The sequence below is a fragment of the Protopterus annectens genome, chromosome 8.part0, assembly GCF_019279795.1.
Source record: "Protopterus annectens isolate FY-2018-M chromosome 8.part0, PAN1.0, whole genome shotgun sequence".
Classification (NCBI taxonomy): Eukaryota; Metazoa; Chordata; order Ceratodontiformes; family Protopteridae; genus Protopterus; species Protopterus annectens.
The window spans coordinates 290,255,026-290,267,817 of record NC_056741.1 but is presented as its reverse complement, the minus strand read 5'-3'; the positions used below and the strand labels follow the sequence as shown (position 1 = coordinate 290,267,817).

Below are 12,792 nucleotides of genomic sequence, written 5' to 3'. Positions count from 1 at the left end.
CTTGCTGAACCTGTATTGCACTGCTAAAACAGAAGAAAAAGGAAGGGATGATAGGGGAATTGCCAAATTTGATAGAATGGTAAAAATTATGGATGGATACTTCATTACTTCCTGGTGCTTCCACACCTGATCTACCAATCATGCAATCTGCTTTCACACCTGCTCTACCAATCATGCAATCTACATTTACCATTCAGCAGCCTACTCCATCTGCATTATTTAAGAGTCAGGTCTCACCTTTGTAACTGTGTCTCAGCCTGGAGGACATCAAAATTGGGCGACACTTCCGTGCCTCAAACAACATCAAAGAATCAATGAGGTATGCCAGAAAGAGACAAGTGAATGACCACACAGCACTTAATGCTGGAACAACTAAATACAACTATAAGCAAAGTATACTTTTGAGTAATAAACCAAAACATAACTTAGCCTTAGGGCTAATGAGACTATTCACCACACAAACAGGCATGCAGGCAAACATTCAGACACACACACATACATGTTTTAAGGTCTTCACAGTGTAAAGCAAAATGAACCCATTAGCCTCACAAGCACTCCAAAACACTTACTCACCAAGTCAATACCCTAAGACTCAAGTTACTAGACTACATTCTTTGAACCTTACGGTGACATATATACCAAATCAGAAACTGACATTTCTTGGAATATTCCCTTTGCTCCAAGGTATGGTGATATTTGACTTGGTACATATAAGGGGTGGTGGGCTTGCCCCCACTGCACCCTCCAATATGGTGGGCAAGTCCCCTTGCAAAAGAAAAGTTTTAAAGGAGAAGAATGAAGTTCACTCTTCTCCTGAATTTTTTGAACTTCTTCCTGTATGTTGGGACTTGGTATTTCAAATCCGGGCATTTCAACAAGCAGCCATCCTGTTCTCTTCTTTATGTGCTTCTACTTCTTGCTTACTTAAGAAGCAAAACAGAAATGCAAACATGAATACCTGCACACTAACACAGATACACACATACAAACGTGTAATAATTACAAAAACTGTGATAATCTTGTCTGTATGTGGGGGTTTGCAATACTTAGTTTCACATGCTTACACTGATTAGAGTGACCACAAACAAACTGCCCATATACCTAACTTGCTTTGTTCTGCTCTGGTTTTGTGTTATGTATTAACATATTCCCCTACAGTTTCCATCTTAAAATATACTACTACACAACTGACTCTCAAAAATGGTGAAGCTTTGAAATGTTCTTGCTTTTGCCATTTTTGTCTGCCTTTTTCATGGCACCTGTATTTTTGGAACTCAGTCTGGACTTGTCTTTTTGCACCTTGCAGAGATAAACAATCACGTGAGTACATTTGGCAAGACTCAAGTTATTCTCTTCCACTCTTCTAAAAACACTGAATTAGAATTAGAAACCAGACAGTGGTGACAACCAGTTGCAAGGAAACTATGCCAAAACTTTCAGACTGTAATTTGTTTATTAAAGCAACACAATAACTGTGTAAGTTTGCTAATAAGGAAGTTTGATGTACAAATAAGCCAAAAAAGTGAACATGCACATACAGAAAAGATGAGTCTTTTGCAAAAATGTGACGGGTGGAAGAAAGACTCAACCAAGACTCAGTATAAAAAAGTGGGTGATTATACTGCTAGGGTAATTAATGAACATTGTGCCTGCATGATTATACTACTAGGGCTAATGCACAAAGAATAAGATGGTGTTTGCACAATTATAACACTGAATAAAATAACATGTGCATGATTATTCTGCCTGTGTGCATGATTACACTATTAGGGTTAATGCACAAAGAATAAGGCAGTGTGTGCATGATTATAACACTGAATAAAATGGCATGTGCATGATTATTCTGCCTGTGTGCACGATTATACTACTTGGGTTAATGCACAAAGAATAAGATGGCATTTGCACGATTATAACACTGAACAAAATGACATGTGCATGATTACTCTGCTACAAGAATGAACACGGAACAAGATGTGCTTGTGAGCATCAGTACTCTGCTAGGGTATTGAACAAAATAAGATGATGTGTGCATAATTACACCACTAAAGTAAGTAACACAGAATGATGTGATGTGTGCTCAATTATATTGCTAAAGGAATGGAAAGTTGTTTACTGATTTTCTCAAGATCACAGTAAGCAAAGGCAAGCTGCGAGACATACGTTCATCTCCTTGAATTCAGAGTAGAAAGAATACAACACTATACCATTTTATCCTTCTAAAGCAGTGTCAGCTCATTTAAGCCTGAACTCATCAGAACTGAGATAGCAACTGTGGGATTTAAAACAGTATATGCTACATGCAAATGAGGGGAAAAGTTTAAGGAAGATAAAGTAGCAAAGACAAAAAAAACTTTAATAACTGCTCTCATCTGAACATTTTAGATCTATGTGCAAACTTGCAGTATTATGCATACTATTTTGAGAGTAAAATAGAAAACAAATTAATGCAATTTGTGGTGAAGGGCTCAAAAAAGCAAAGTTCAAAGACAAATGGGACAGATTCCAAAAGAGTTGCTATTAGTGTAAGTCGGCCCTGATTCTGAAAGACCCATTCTCAGTATAAATATCACTTACTAAAGTGCAAGGCCCATCTACAAATAGGTTTACATCAGAGGCCAGATTCCAAAAGACTTGCTCTCAGTTTAAATGGTCACTTAACACTGACAGCAAGCTTTTTGGAGTCAGACCCACTAGTTCCATTAATCCAGACAGCAAAATAAACATTTCAAAATAGCACTGAACTGCATAAATTTTACTTTAAATACAGCAGAGAACCAAAAGCCACTATTAACACAAGAAAACAGACAGTTTAAAATAGTTAAAAATACATTATATTTCTCCCAATGACTTCAGCACCTCCTACAGATAAAATAGGAAATGGTATAGAGTGGTATTTCACAGACTTGTGAACATGCACACACATTAAACTAGCATTGTGGCATAATCTAGATTTCTAATCCATAGACATATGGCAATACAAGTCTAATGGCAGATCACTGAGGCTTTATATTACACAGCACCTCTACCATGGGTAGTAAAAGCATTTGTTTCATCTCTAAGACTGCTTCAAAGTCTCTTACGTTTATAGATGGCATATGCAATTTAGACAGCTGCAATGACACTTTGGTGTTGGAAAATATCATAATTTGCACTGCATATCCTACAGACTTACTACAATAAAAGGTCATAAGACAGTCTAATAATCTATATGTGATTATGAGAGTATCAAAGTGCTAGAAAGAAAAATCATACTGAACAATTTACTGAAAACACTGAAAGACAGATGTGATGCAATACAAGCTACTGCACTTACAGTTTTTTATATTTAATGAAGCTTTCTCACCAATACAACTCTTTCAGACTCAAGAGTAGCCCTTTAATTGCTGATGGACTCCTCTCTGTTAGTCTAAAAGATCAAGCAACTGTAAAACGTATTCTGAGCCACAGAAAGGTATCACATCACCTCTGTGTTCAGGTGTCCACATTGCTCTGCAGACAACTATTTTAGTACAATTCACAGGACAAAAGGAAGACTGAATTTTCAGAAAATAGATAAAAGTAAAAAACGAAGCACCCCACAAAAGGGGGGGGGGTAAAATGGAGGGACTAAACACACAGCTTCTTTGAAGATCTAATGCCACTCTTATAAGCAAGCAGTCCAGGCTGTACACTGTTCTACCGAGCTGACTACAAATCTCAGAAACCACACTGGCAGTAGTATGCTGCCCCAATGGCATGAAGACGGGATTTCACCCCGCTGTTGAAAGTTGAGAATTGAGTTTCAGCCTAGTGAATGGAGGCCAGAAAGAAGGTGAAAATTATTTATTCTGTCTCTGCACACGGGTATGCAAGCTCTGGTGGTCCCTGTCCCTTTGCTACTTTCATCTTCAATGTACATCAGGGGAAAGAGTGAAGACAGTCCATTCAAAAGGGAAGGCAAGAATTGTAAATAGGAGTATCCTTTGCAGAAGTTAGCACACGTCTACTACTGAGAACACATTGTGTGCTTCTACAAAACAACCATCTTAGGACACAGTGACATAGGAAGCAAAGGAAATGGCATACTAAAAAGAACCACAGCCCTACAGAAAGTGGGGGCCAAAGACACAGCCCTACAGAAAGTGGGGGCCAAAGACACAGCCCTACAGAAAGTGGGGGCCAAAGACACAGCCCTACAGAAAGTGGGGGCCAAAGACATCATCACCTAAAGACTGGAGAGCCAGAAACATCAATTAAAGGTCTTGCTCCAGCAGGAGAAATGGTTGTTGAACAATCTTGGTTATCAACCTAGCTAGTAATGTTTTATATAGGTAACATGCCCAACCTGGAAGAATCTAAACTTCTAAACTGTTACAGTTCTATGATAAGGCTGTAAATATGATGCTCTAAATGAGACCACACCGTCAAGGATACTGATGTCGTTAATGAATGGAATTAACAAGACAGACATTCAACCATCTAGAATGCTTTTAATAAAAAAGTTACAATCTCTATCACCAGTTAGGTTACAGCACTCTACCTGCAAGAATCAAAGTGAATGCAGAACAGAAGAAGGACAGCATTTTTAGCAGCACCCACAGGAAACCTACACAGTCTGCACTATTAAAAATAACAGTACACATGGTTGAATCCTTGAAACACAGGCAGGCTTTCCAACTACTGCAACTGTGAGCTAGGTTCAACAAGCAGACAGGAAGCAAGACTTTAATGCAAAGTGGCGTGACAGAGCAGCCATAGGCATATCATTCATCCTTGAGGGAACATTCAGGCACAATGTTGCTTTCTGTGATTGCAGTGAACGTGTGGAATAGTATTAGTGAATGTACCTGCAAGCCCCAACTGTTCTGTGACTCTGCAGTCAGCTATAAGCAACTCCACCCAAGTGATCACTGGCCACAGATCAAAGTCCTTTCATCACACTTCTTACCCGCCTTCAGAACTAAACTTAAATTCCTCCACACCAAATCAAACCGGACTTGCCACAGAGCAGGCACATCACATAAGGGCCTCTCAAATTCTGCTATTACTGTCCTCAACTATTAACACCTCCTAACTTCCCCACCACCCCCTGCCCTGAGTATCACCTGCCCTGAGTATCATTACTGCAGAGCACTTCCACCATGATGAAAACATGAAATATAATCGTGTGACTTGTAAATAAGAGTTGCATTTCTCTCTAGATTGTTACTACAGCTATTAATTGTCCCTGTACAGTTTTTATGTAGTTTCTTTTTGTTCTGTTTTTTTTTTTTGGTAATGCTTGTCGCCCCGTTTTCTTTTTTTTTTCTTCTTCTTTGTGAGCTACTTCACCCGAGCAGTACCTGCAAATGGACAGTTGTGATCAGTCTACCACCACAGTAATAGAATGTAAAATAAAATAAATTCTGATGCTGAATACAGGTCAAATGGGAGGGGGGGGGTTGTGACAAACAGGAAGAACAGTGATATCAGCACATGTGAAGGCAGCAAAGGAGTGGAGAGTTGGTGAAGTATTAACATATAAAGAACTAGGGTGGGAAGGGGTAAATGAATAAAACACATTAAAAATGCAGTAGAAGGTCACAATCCAAGAAATTAAATTTTCTTACACATTTGAGCCCACAGTCTACTTGGCAGGTTAAACTAGAAAATGAGCCATGTTTAGAATGCGTTTGTGCATTAAAACAGTGTTTGTCTCTGCACACTTCTGAACACGCATTAACTCATTTGGTGAGCTCTCTTTTGCATACAGAATTCAACCTTTAGCAAACCAAACAAATATAAAATATCTTGAGGCCTATCCCTGGCTTACAAAGCTCAAGATGGGCAAAAAACACACCAAACTCCTATTGTTAAACAAGAAACCACAATAAAAAATGATTTTCCCTGTGTCAGACATGCAGCAATGGATATCAAACATTGAAACCCATTCCCTTTCTGAAGCACAAAGACAAAGACCAGTGGACACACATCTGGGATAAGCACAAAACTAACAGCAATCTATTTTGTACACAAGACTGTTTTCTAATAACTCAGTGATGACCTCCAATACAGAGTAAGTGCAGTAACCTTACTTTGACCACAGTACATAGTAGGACTCCATAAACGTACTTGCTTCAAAAATTTTAAATCATCTTAAAAAAGGGCTTTGTAAACTGGAAAAGCTACTTCAAAGTACACACAGATCATACTGTATTGTACATAATTGTGAAGGCAAGGGCAACAGCTATGTTTCTCAACACAGAGTAAAAATTGCAATCTTCTTCTTACCACAGTGGATATAGAGATTAGAATATTACCCATTACCACAATGGCAAGATAAGCAACTGGAAAGCATGCCTAAATTAATTTTTTTGTTTTTTTAACTGAACACTCTGCATAATTCTGTTGTAGCTCACTTTGTCACTAACTGAAGAATACTTTCTTATGAAATGACAAAGCTCTGACAAGGCATTTTAGAAACAGAAACTTTGTATACATATCAAACATGACAAGTGTTATCAGAAATATACAACTGTAATCTATAACAGTTTATATGTTTCTACTCCTTGCCCATTCCTTAAAACCATTACGACATTAATTTGTTCTTGTATAATTAATAATGAAATTACAAATAATGCACTATAAACTTTCAGTACAGTTAAACAATGCAAACAGACAAAAATATTCAGAAACAAAGTACCTACTTTACAAAAAAAAAAAAAACATTTTAACAGAGGAGCAGTAAAGCAATACATTGTCAACAACACAGTGTTGCTTAAACAGTGTTTTGAAAGATCTTCTGAATTAGTTTCACACTACTCAACATTTAATGAGTAGCTGCCAATAGAAATCACATTTTTTTTCAAATACTTCCCAATAAATCTAAATCACACAAATGCAAAAGAACTTTGCAGCCACGTAGAAGGAGTTCAGTAAATCATGTCAGTAAACAATATTCCAATGAACACAGATACATAAACTCTGCCTACGAAACAAAACTGATAAAATATAAAAAGATTCTTCCTTCATTTTTGACTAGATTATCTTCCAAAATAAGTGGATTCAAATTCTTTAGCATGAAAATGTCTAAATAAAATATCTAGGCTTGTCTGAGGAGGAATAATACAAGGCATGATCAACTTCAAAACACTAATACCATTATTAGGAAAAGAAACACATAAAGGAACTTATAGAATACTTGCCAACAACATTGCAAAGCTGGTAATGGGGAGCAAACACCTGGTTGAATAAGCAATGGTTTATTTTCCACCTGTTCTACATCTCAGAAAATCAATTCTTGCCATATAGGATCCGAATCAAAACAAAACCCCTCTTAATTCTAAGCCATAAAACTGCTTACTAGATTTACATTACTATCATGTTCCTAGAACATATTGGCTTACCTATTTTACCCTGTAATGCAAAATACAATTTTTATGGATTTCCACTTTAAAACGTTCTTAATTTCATTATACTAGATAGAACTTTCAAATATACAAAAATGGAATCCAACAGGGTTTTTGGGAAACTTAGCTGTTCATCTCATGTATCAGTTCTTCACTTATTGTATGCAAGATTTTACTGCACCCTACCTACACCAGAACACTGTAATCAAAATGTTTTCACTACCATAAAAAACAGTGTGGAACAGTGGAACTACCCTGGTCAACAAAGTGTAAAGAAATAAGCAAAATAAATAAATAATAATAAAAAAAGGTAGTTAACCCTCCCTATGCATCATCTGGAAATGTTAAATCAAATAAATGCTCACATCTGCCTTTTCTATTATTCATTTGGGGGATTTGCTTACCTTTGACAACCAAGCCCCTATCCTCTTCTGATCATTTTAATTAAAAGCAACATTCAAAGAAGCACTATGAAAATTTGTATGCAGTAAAAAATACGCAGCTATTTAAAACATTTAACACCCCCTACCAATGAATCTAAGTTTGATAGATATCACAGTCACCAAACAAGTGACCACTGAGCTGACATTCATGACTTTTTCCTTTTCTGAGTAAAACGTTTGACCCTGTTTGAAATTCCTACTTATATTAACTGAATATCTGACACCTCTACAAGCCTAAGTTATGACCAGAAAACATTCCATTAACTCAAAGTTTATACAGTTTAATGCAGAGCTTCTACTGAATCAGGGACAAATCTCAACAGAATCAAGGACAAATCCAGAAATAATCCGGGGCACATTAAAATATTAGCACTATTAACCTGAGACACAGACAGAATACAAAAATGTAAACTAATCTATATTTTCTAAAGTAAACAGTCTACAATTCTAATTATTGTAGTTATTTATTATGTGTACTTCACCTTTTCTCCAAAAGTCAACAGTTTTAGGAGAGGTTAACAGACTTCTTCTTCCACAGAGCTAAAATGTATGAGTCAAAATCAGGGACACTTGAAAAGTATATATATTTCAATGATCCAATTCTCAAGTTTATCATCGTGTCTGAACAGATCATCTTTAAACAAAGAGCTATCTCCTACACATTTAGCTCGGAGTCCCCTGACTTCTATGTACACACTATAATTCTGAGAAAAAATTCCTTGGGACACCCAATAGCCTTGGGATGTCCGCAGAGAAAAATCACTTTCCCTAGATAACTATGTATGACTACCAATGAAAAACAGATTTTGAGAGCAAAGAGATGTCAACAACTGTTACCAGAATAAACATAGCTACTTTTTGAGCATAAACTAATTATTTCATTTTCTGTGCCTACAAATCTGGAAGTCAATTTTCTGCTTTAAGTTTTGAAAATAAAAATATCCTGTTTTATTTTGAAAGTTACTTGGTCTCCACTCCATTCATCAAATAACCTTAAAATGAAACTAAGTCATTAATAACATGTAATGCTTATTTTCATTGTACTGCATTACTACTTTAACCCCTCTCCCAAATATCATGGGACACAAGTTAAGCACAGTTCTGCTTATCCTTCATGTTATTTAGCATTCACAATGAACTCCACCTTTACACAAACATGTAACTACAAACAGTAACATGTCTGTTAAACATGGTCTTTTCTGGCTACATTTGCATCGTAGATGATGTCATCATAATCTTTTCTGGCTACATATGAAATCTTAAGTGATGGCATCACAGTGTGTACTCTCCCTCCAAACAGACTCAGATATGAGATGTCAAGTAAAAAAGCTTAATGTACCATCATCCTGCTACCATGTGGGAAATCAGAATACAGAGTCTAACAAACAGTCCTTGAAAATTTGTACTTTCTTGTACAAAAATATTACAGGAAAATAAAATACAGCATCTCACATAACCACTTAAAACTGATTAGTACTATGAATTTCCAATATACATACAGAAACATAGAGATAAATGGTACTGGTTTGCAGAACTGCCGCCTGCACAAAATAATCCATTGCCCACTCTGGAACAACATACACCAGCCAAGAAACAAACAAGATGATGGTGGCTTGTTCCCTCTCTTTTTTGCCCCCCTGCAATTTCCACATTCAGATGCAACATGTTCAAACCTCCACTCTCAAATTTCTCTGCAGTATTTAAATGCAGGCCTCCTCATAATAGGTAAAATGTTACTCCGATACAACAGCAGCAGCAAACTACAATAATAACACAAGGTATCCATTTCTGAGAAGAAAAAATGGTTTAATACTTTTATGTGGCACACAAGGAAACCATCAAAAATTAAATCTGTACATGTACACTATGTTGGCATAAGTAGAATAAGAGATATGTAAAAACAGCAGTAAGGAATAAGAACAAAAAAAAATCTCCATTCTGTGTTGCATACACCATATACACTTTCATATTGAAAATAAATTTGGCATATATTATCACAGAATGTAAGCTTATAAAAGCTGACAGCAGACAGAAAGTAAACAAACTAGAGAAGCAAAGTATGAAAACAACAACCATAACAATCTAGCAATGTGAAGACAGCAGCACAGAGACTGCCCAGTTTCTGGAAGACAGACTAGGAAGTATCTGAAGTGTGGAGCACGGACAATAAAATGAACCACCCCCAAAAAATATATTTTTACTGGTTTAATTCACTAAAACTTCCTCGGAGATACAGCTGTAAGGAATGTAGATGCAATGGACATCAATGGAATAACCATGGCTCACTCTATTATTTTAAGGAATGCATTAAGTAATACATCAACAAACGTAAAGAGGAGGAAAAAGAAAGGTATCCAAAGCACAGAAAGAGCAAAGCTAAAGCGTTCACCATTTTAGAAGCATGCAGCTCAGCAGAACAGTTAGACATTTAAAATGTCTGCATTTATAGAAAGCAGGTTCTTAAGGGTACAATAACCCAATGTGCCTGATATTGCTGGTAGCAGGCATTAGGGCATGACATTGGCACATCCAACTGTTACTGTATAAGCAAGGGACGCCAAGATCTGGACATGGCACAGCTGGTGTTGAAACCACCGTGAGAAACATGTTTTATGGCCCAAAACTGCAAATACTTCAGCATCGACACAATGTAATGCATGAAACACTAATACCAATGCCCGCCCAGCAAACAACTAAAAACAAAACTTAGATCTTTTAAAACAAAATGAAATGGACATATGTGACGGCCCTGCTTCCACTCAAGCCGAGCAAACACTGACAGAAGGCAGCTATGGCTAGCACTTCCCACAAAAACAAAAATCATGCGTATAATGCTCCTCCCATTTCCCCCTAGTTACTTGACCTGACTGACAGGTACTGTAAAATACTTGTCAAAAGAAAAAAATCATTAAAGACACATTCAGTCCATTGGTTTTAAACATCACAGGCAACAAATTCATTTAGGTATTAAATTTCAAACTAACTCCTGAACTGGCCTATCTAGTCTAAGCTCTTTGATGATTAAATGAAAAAAATATAATTATTGACTACGTATCCTCAAGTCCGATTTGTGCTCTGGGCTGCTAGACTTCTTTCTGTAGGTCATACATGCATGTGTATACAGCAAATATGACATTATATGTGCATTATTAATCCTTAACAGTATGAACAACTAGTTTCCACTCGGACAACAAAGATAGGTTATCTGTCAACAGTACAAGACATACATGTAGGGCATCAAAAATGTAGTGCACTTACTAAGATTATACTAGGCATTCACTTCACTATTTATGGGTTGTCTCTGGGCTGTACTGCTAAGAAGACAAGTATTCAACAAAATAAAATGTACATCATGTCACTAGTTCTTGCTCAGAAACATTATGTCATTAGCTCTTGCTTAGATCACGAAACTGGATCTACAGTATACACACCTCTGCTTTAGAATACCAACGTACGTTTGTTTGGCATCTGGCTCAGACTACGACTCTCACAAGACCGAGACAATGTCATCATATAATAATTCAGGAATTATTACACATACTCAGTCCACTGTTTGTTAAAGTACGATCTCTTACATTTTCACGCAGCATTCCATATTCCCAGACCTATTAAGCTTTGACAACCTCCTCCTGACAGGGGTATATATGATGGGGTACTACCCCTTTACTCTGTACTCACCCCGCCGCACTGCATACGATAGCTGGGGTCCCCCAGTCCTAGTCTCGTTCGGTTGGCCCCACTTTTATTTCGCTGTTACCCGACTGCCTGCCTATTTTTTTGCTCCCAGGTAACTATTGAAACCACTAAAAGAAAATACAATGTAACCACCAAGTGCAACCTAGTATTAGCAACAAATACGAATGGCAGCCTTTTAGGCCAATCACTTCTGAGAGTTTAACGTTTCCCCAATTGGAATGCACAGAAATAGATGAACTGGTGGTTCTTATGTTCTGGGGTTAGGTTGCGCCGTCGGAGTTGAAGTATCCTTCCGCGCTGTCACTCAGGCTGTTCCAGTTGCTGAGAAGGAAATGGTATGTCTGTCTTAAAGGGACAGGCGCCTTCCTCTTGTCCACGGGGCGCAAAAGAGCTCTAGTTCTTGTGCATCCTGCTCCACAATCTCCACCCTTTCACACGGATTTATTCACATATTACTGTTGATTTTGAATTAAATATTCACTTTCTCTCAAAGGTTATGTTCGCATCACCTGGAAAAATAACAGTTCGATTTTATAATAGATTTTAAAGCCGCTGAATGATACACATTTGTCCTGTTCTGTACTTGTTAGATTATGTTTGGTGTCTCGGACTGTTGGAATTCGGGAATAGAGGTTAACATCGCGTTATTACTGGGTGTAATAAATAGTCTTGCTTCTCAATAGTTAGCTTGACAGTAACATGTTTACATTCAGAGCTAATGGTGACAGCGACGTATAAGTTTTACGATTTTCTTAAATTTACTAATCGTTAGTACCCGGGCTGCCTATACCACCGAGCTAAAACTGTAGTATAAATATAATGTCGCTGCACAAAATACAGTTATGCTTCTGTTTCTGATCATTGGGATATGATTTGTGAAGGGCGTCGGTACTACTTTAGTATATTCCGGTTGAGACGTATTTATTTTGTTACCACCCGACCCCGTTGCGTTTCAAGATGTTCTCTGGTCAATCTCAAGTCTCTCAAGATTTGGTACAGAAGTAGCTAGTAGTGGTGTTATAACTCACAAGTTATGCGCGTTGCAAAATCCATGTTTTTTTTATGTAAGTTTCTGAAATGTCCCTATTTTAAAAAAAACAGGATACAGGCAAGACACAACCCAGTGAAATCAGTTGGTGACAAACTCCTTTCCCAGACAAAGTAGGGTTGCCACCTTTTCAAATGCCCAAAGTGGGGCATTTTTGGTACAAACATCAGATTTTGAAGGCCAAAACATACCCACAGCCAGTACAAAGGACAGAACTGCACTTTTTTGCCTAAATAAA

The 12,792-nt window shown here is 37.3% G+C and overlaps 1 protein-coding gene across 4 annotated transcripts in view; it reads right to left on the bottom strand.

Annotated features, from left to right (window-relative positions):
- The window catches only part of MEF2D (myocyte enhancer factor 2D), a 1,758,957-nt gene extending 1,746,761 nt beyond the window's left edge, over positions 1-12,196 (bottom strand). For 2 of the 4 annotated variants that reach the window (XM_044079787.1, XM_044079789.1), the window contains exon 1: positions 11,242-12,196. The gene's annotated coding sequence lies outside the window, so the exon portion shown is untranslated. The remainder of the gene's footprint in view (positions 1-11,241) is intronic. The other 2 variants (XM_044079788.1, XM_044079790.1) reach the window with 2 other exon arrangements.
- Between the last annotated feature and the right edge of the window lie 596 nt (positions 12,197-12,792).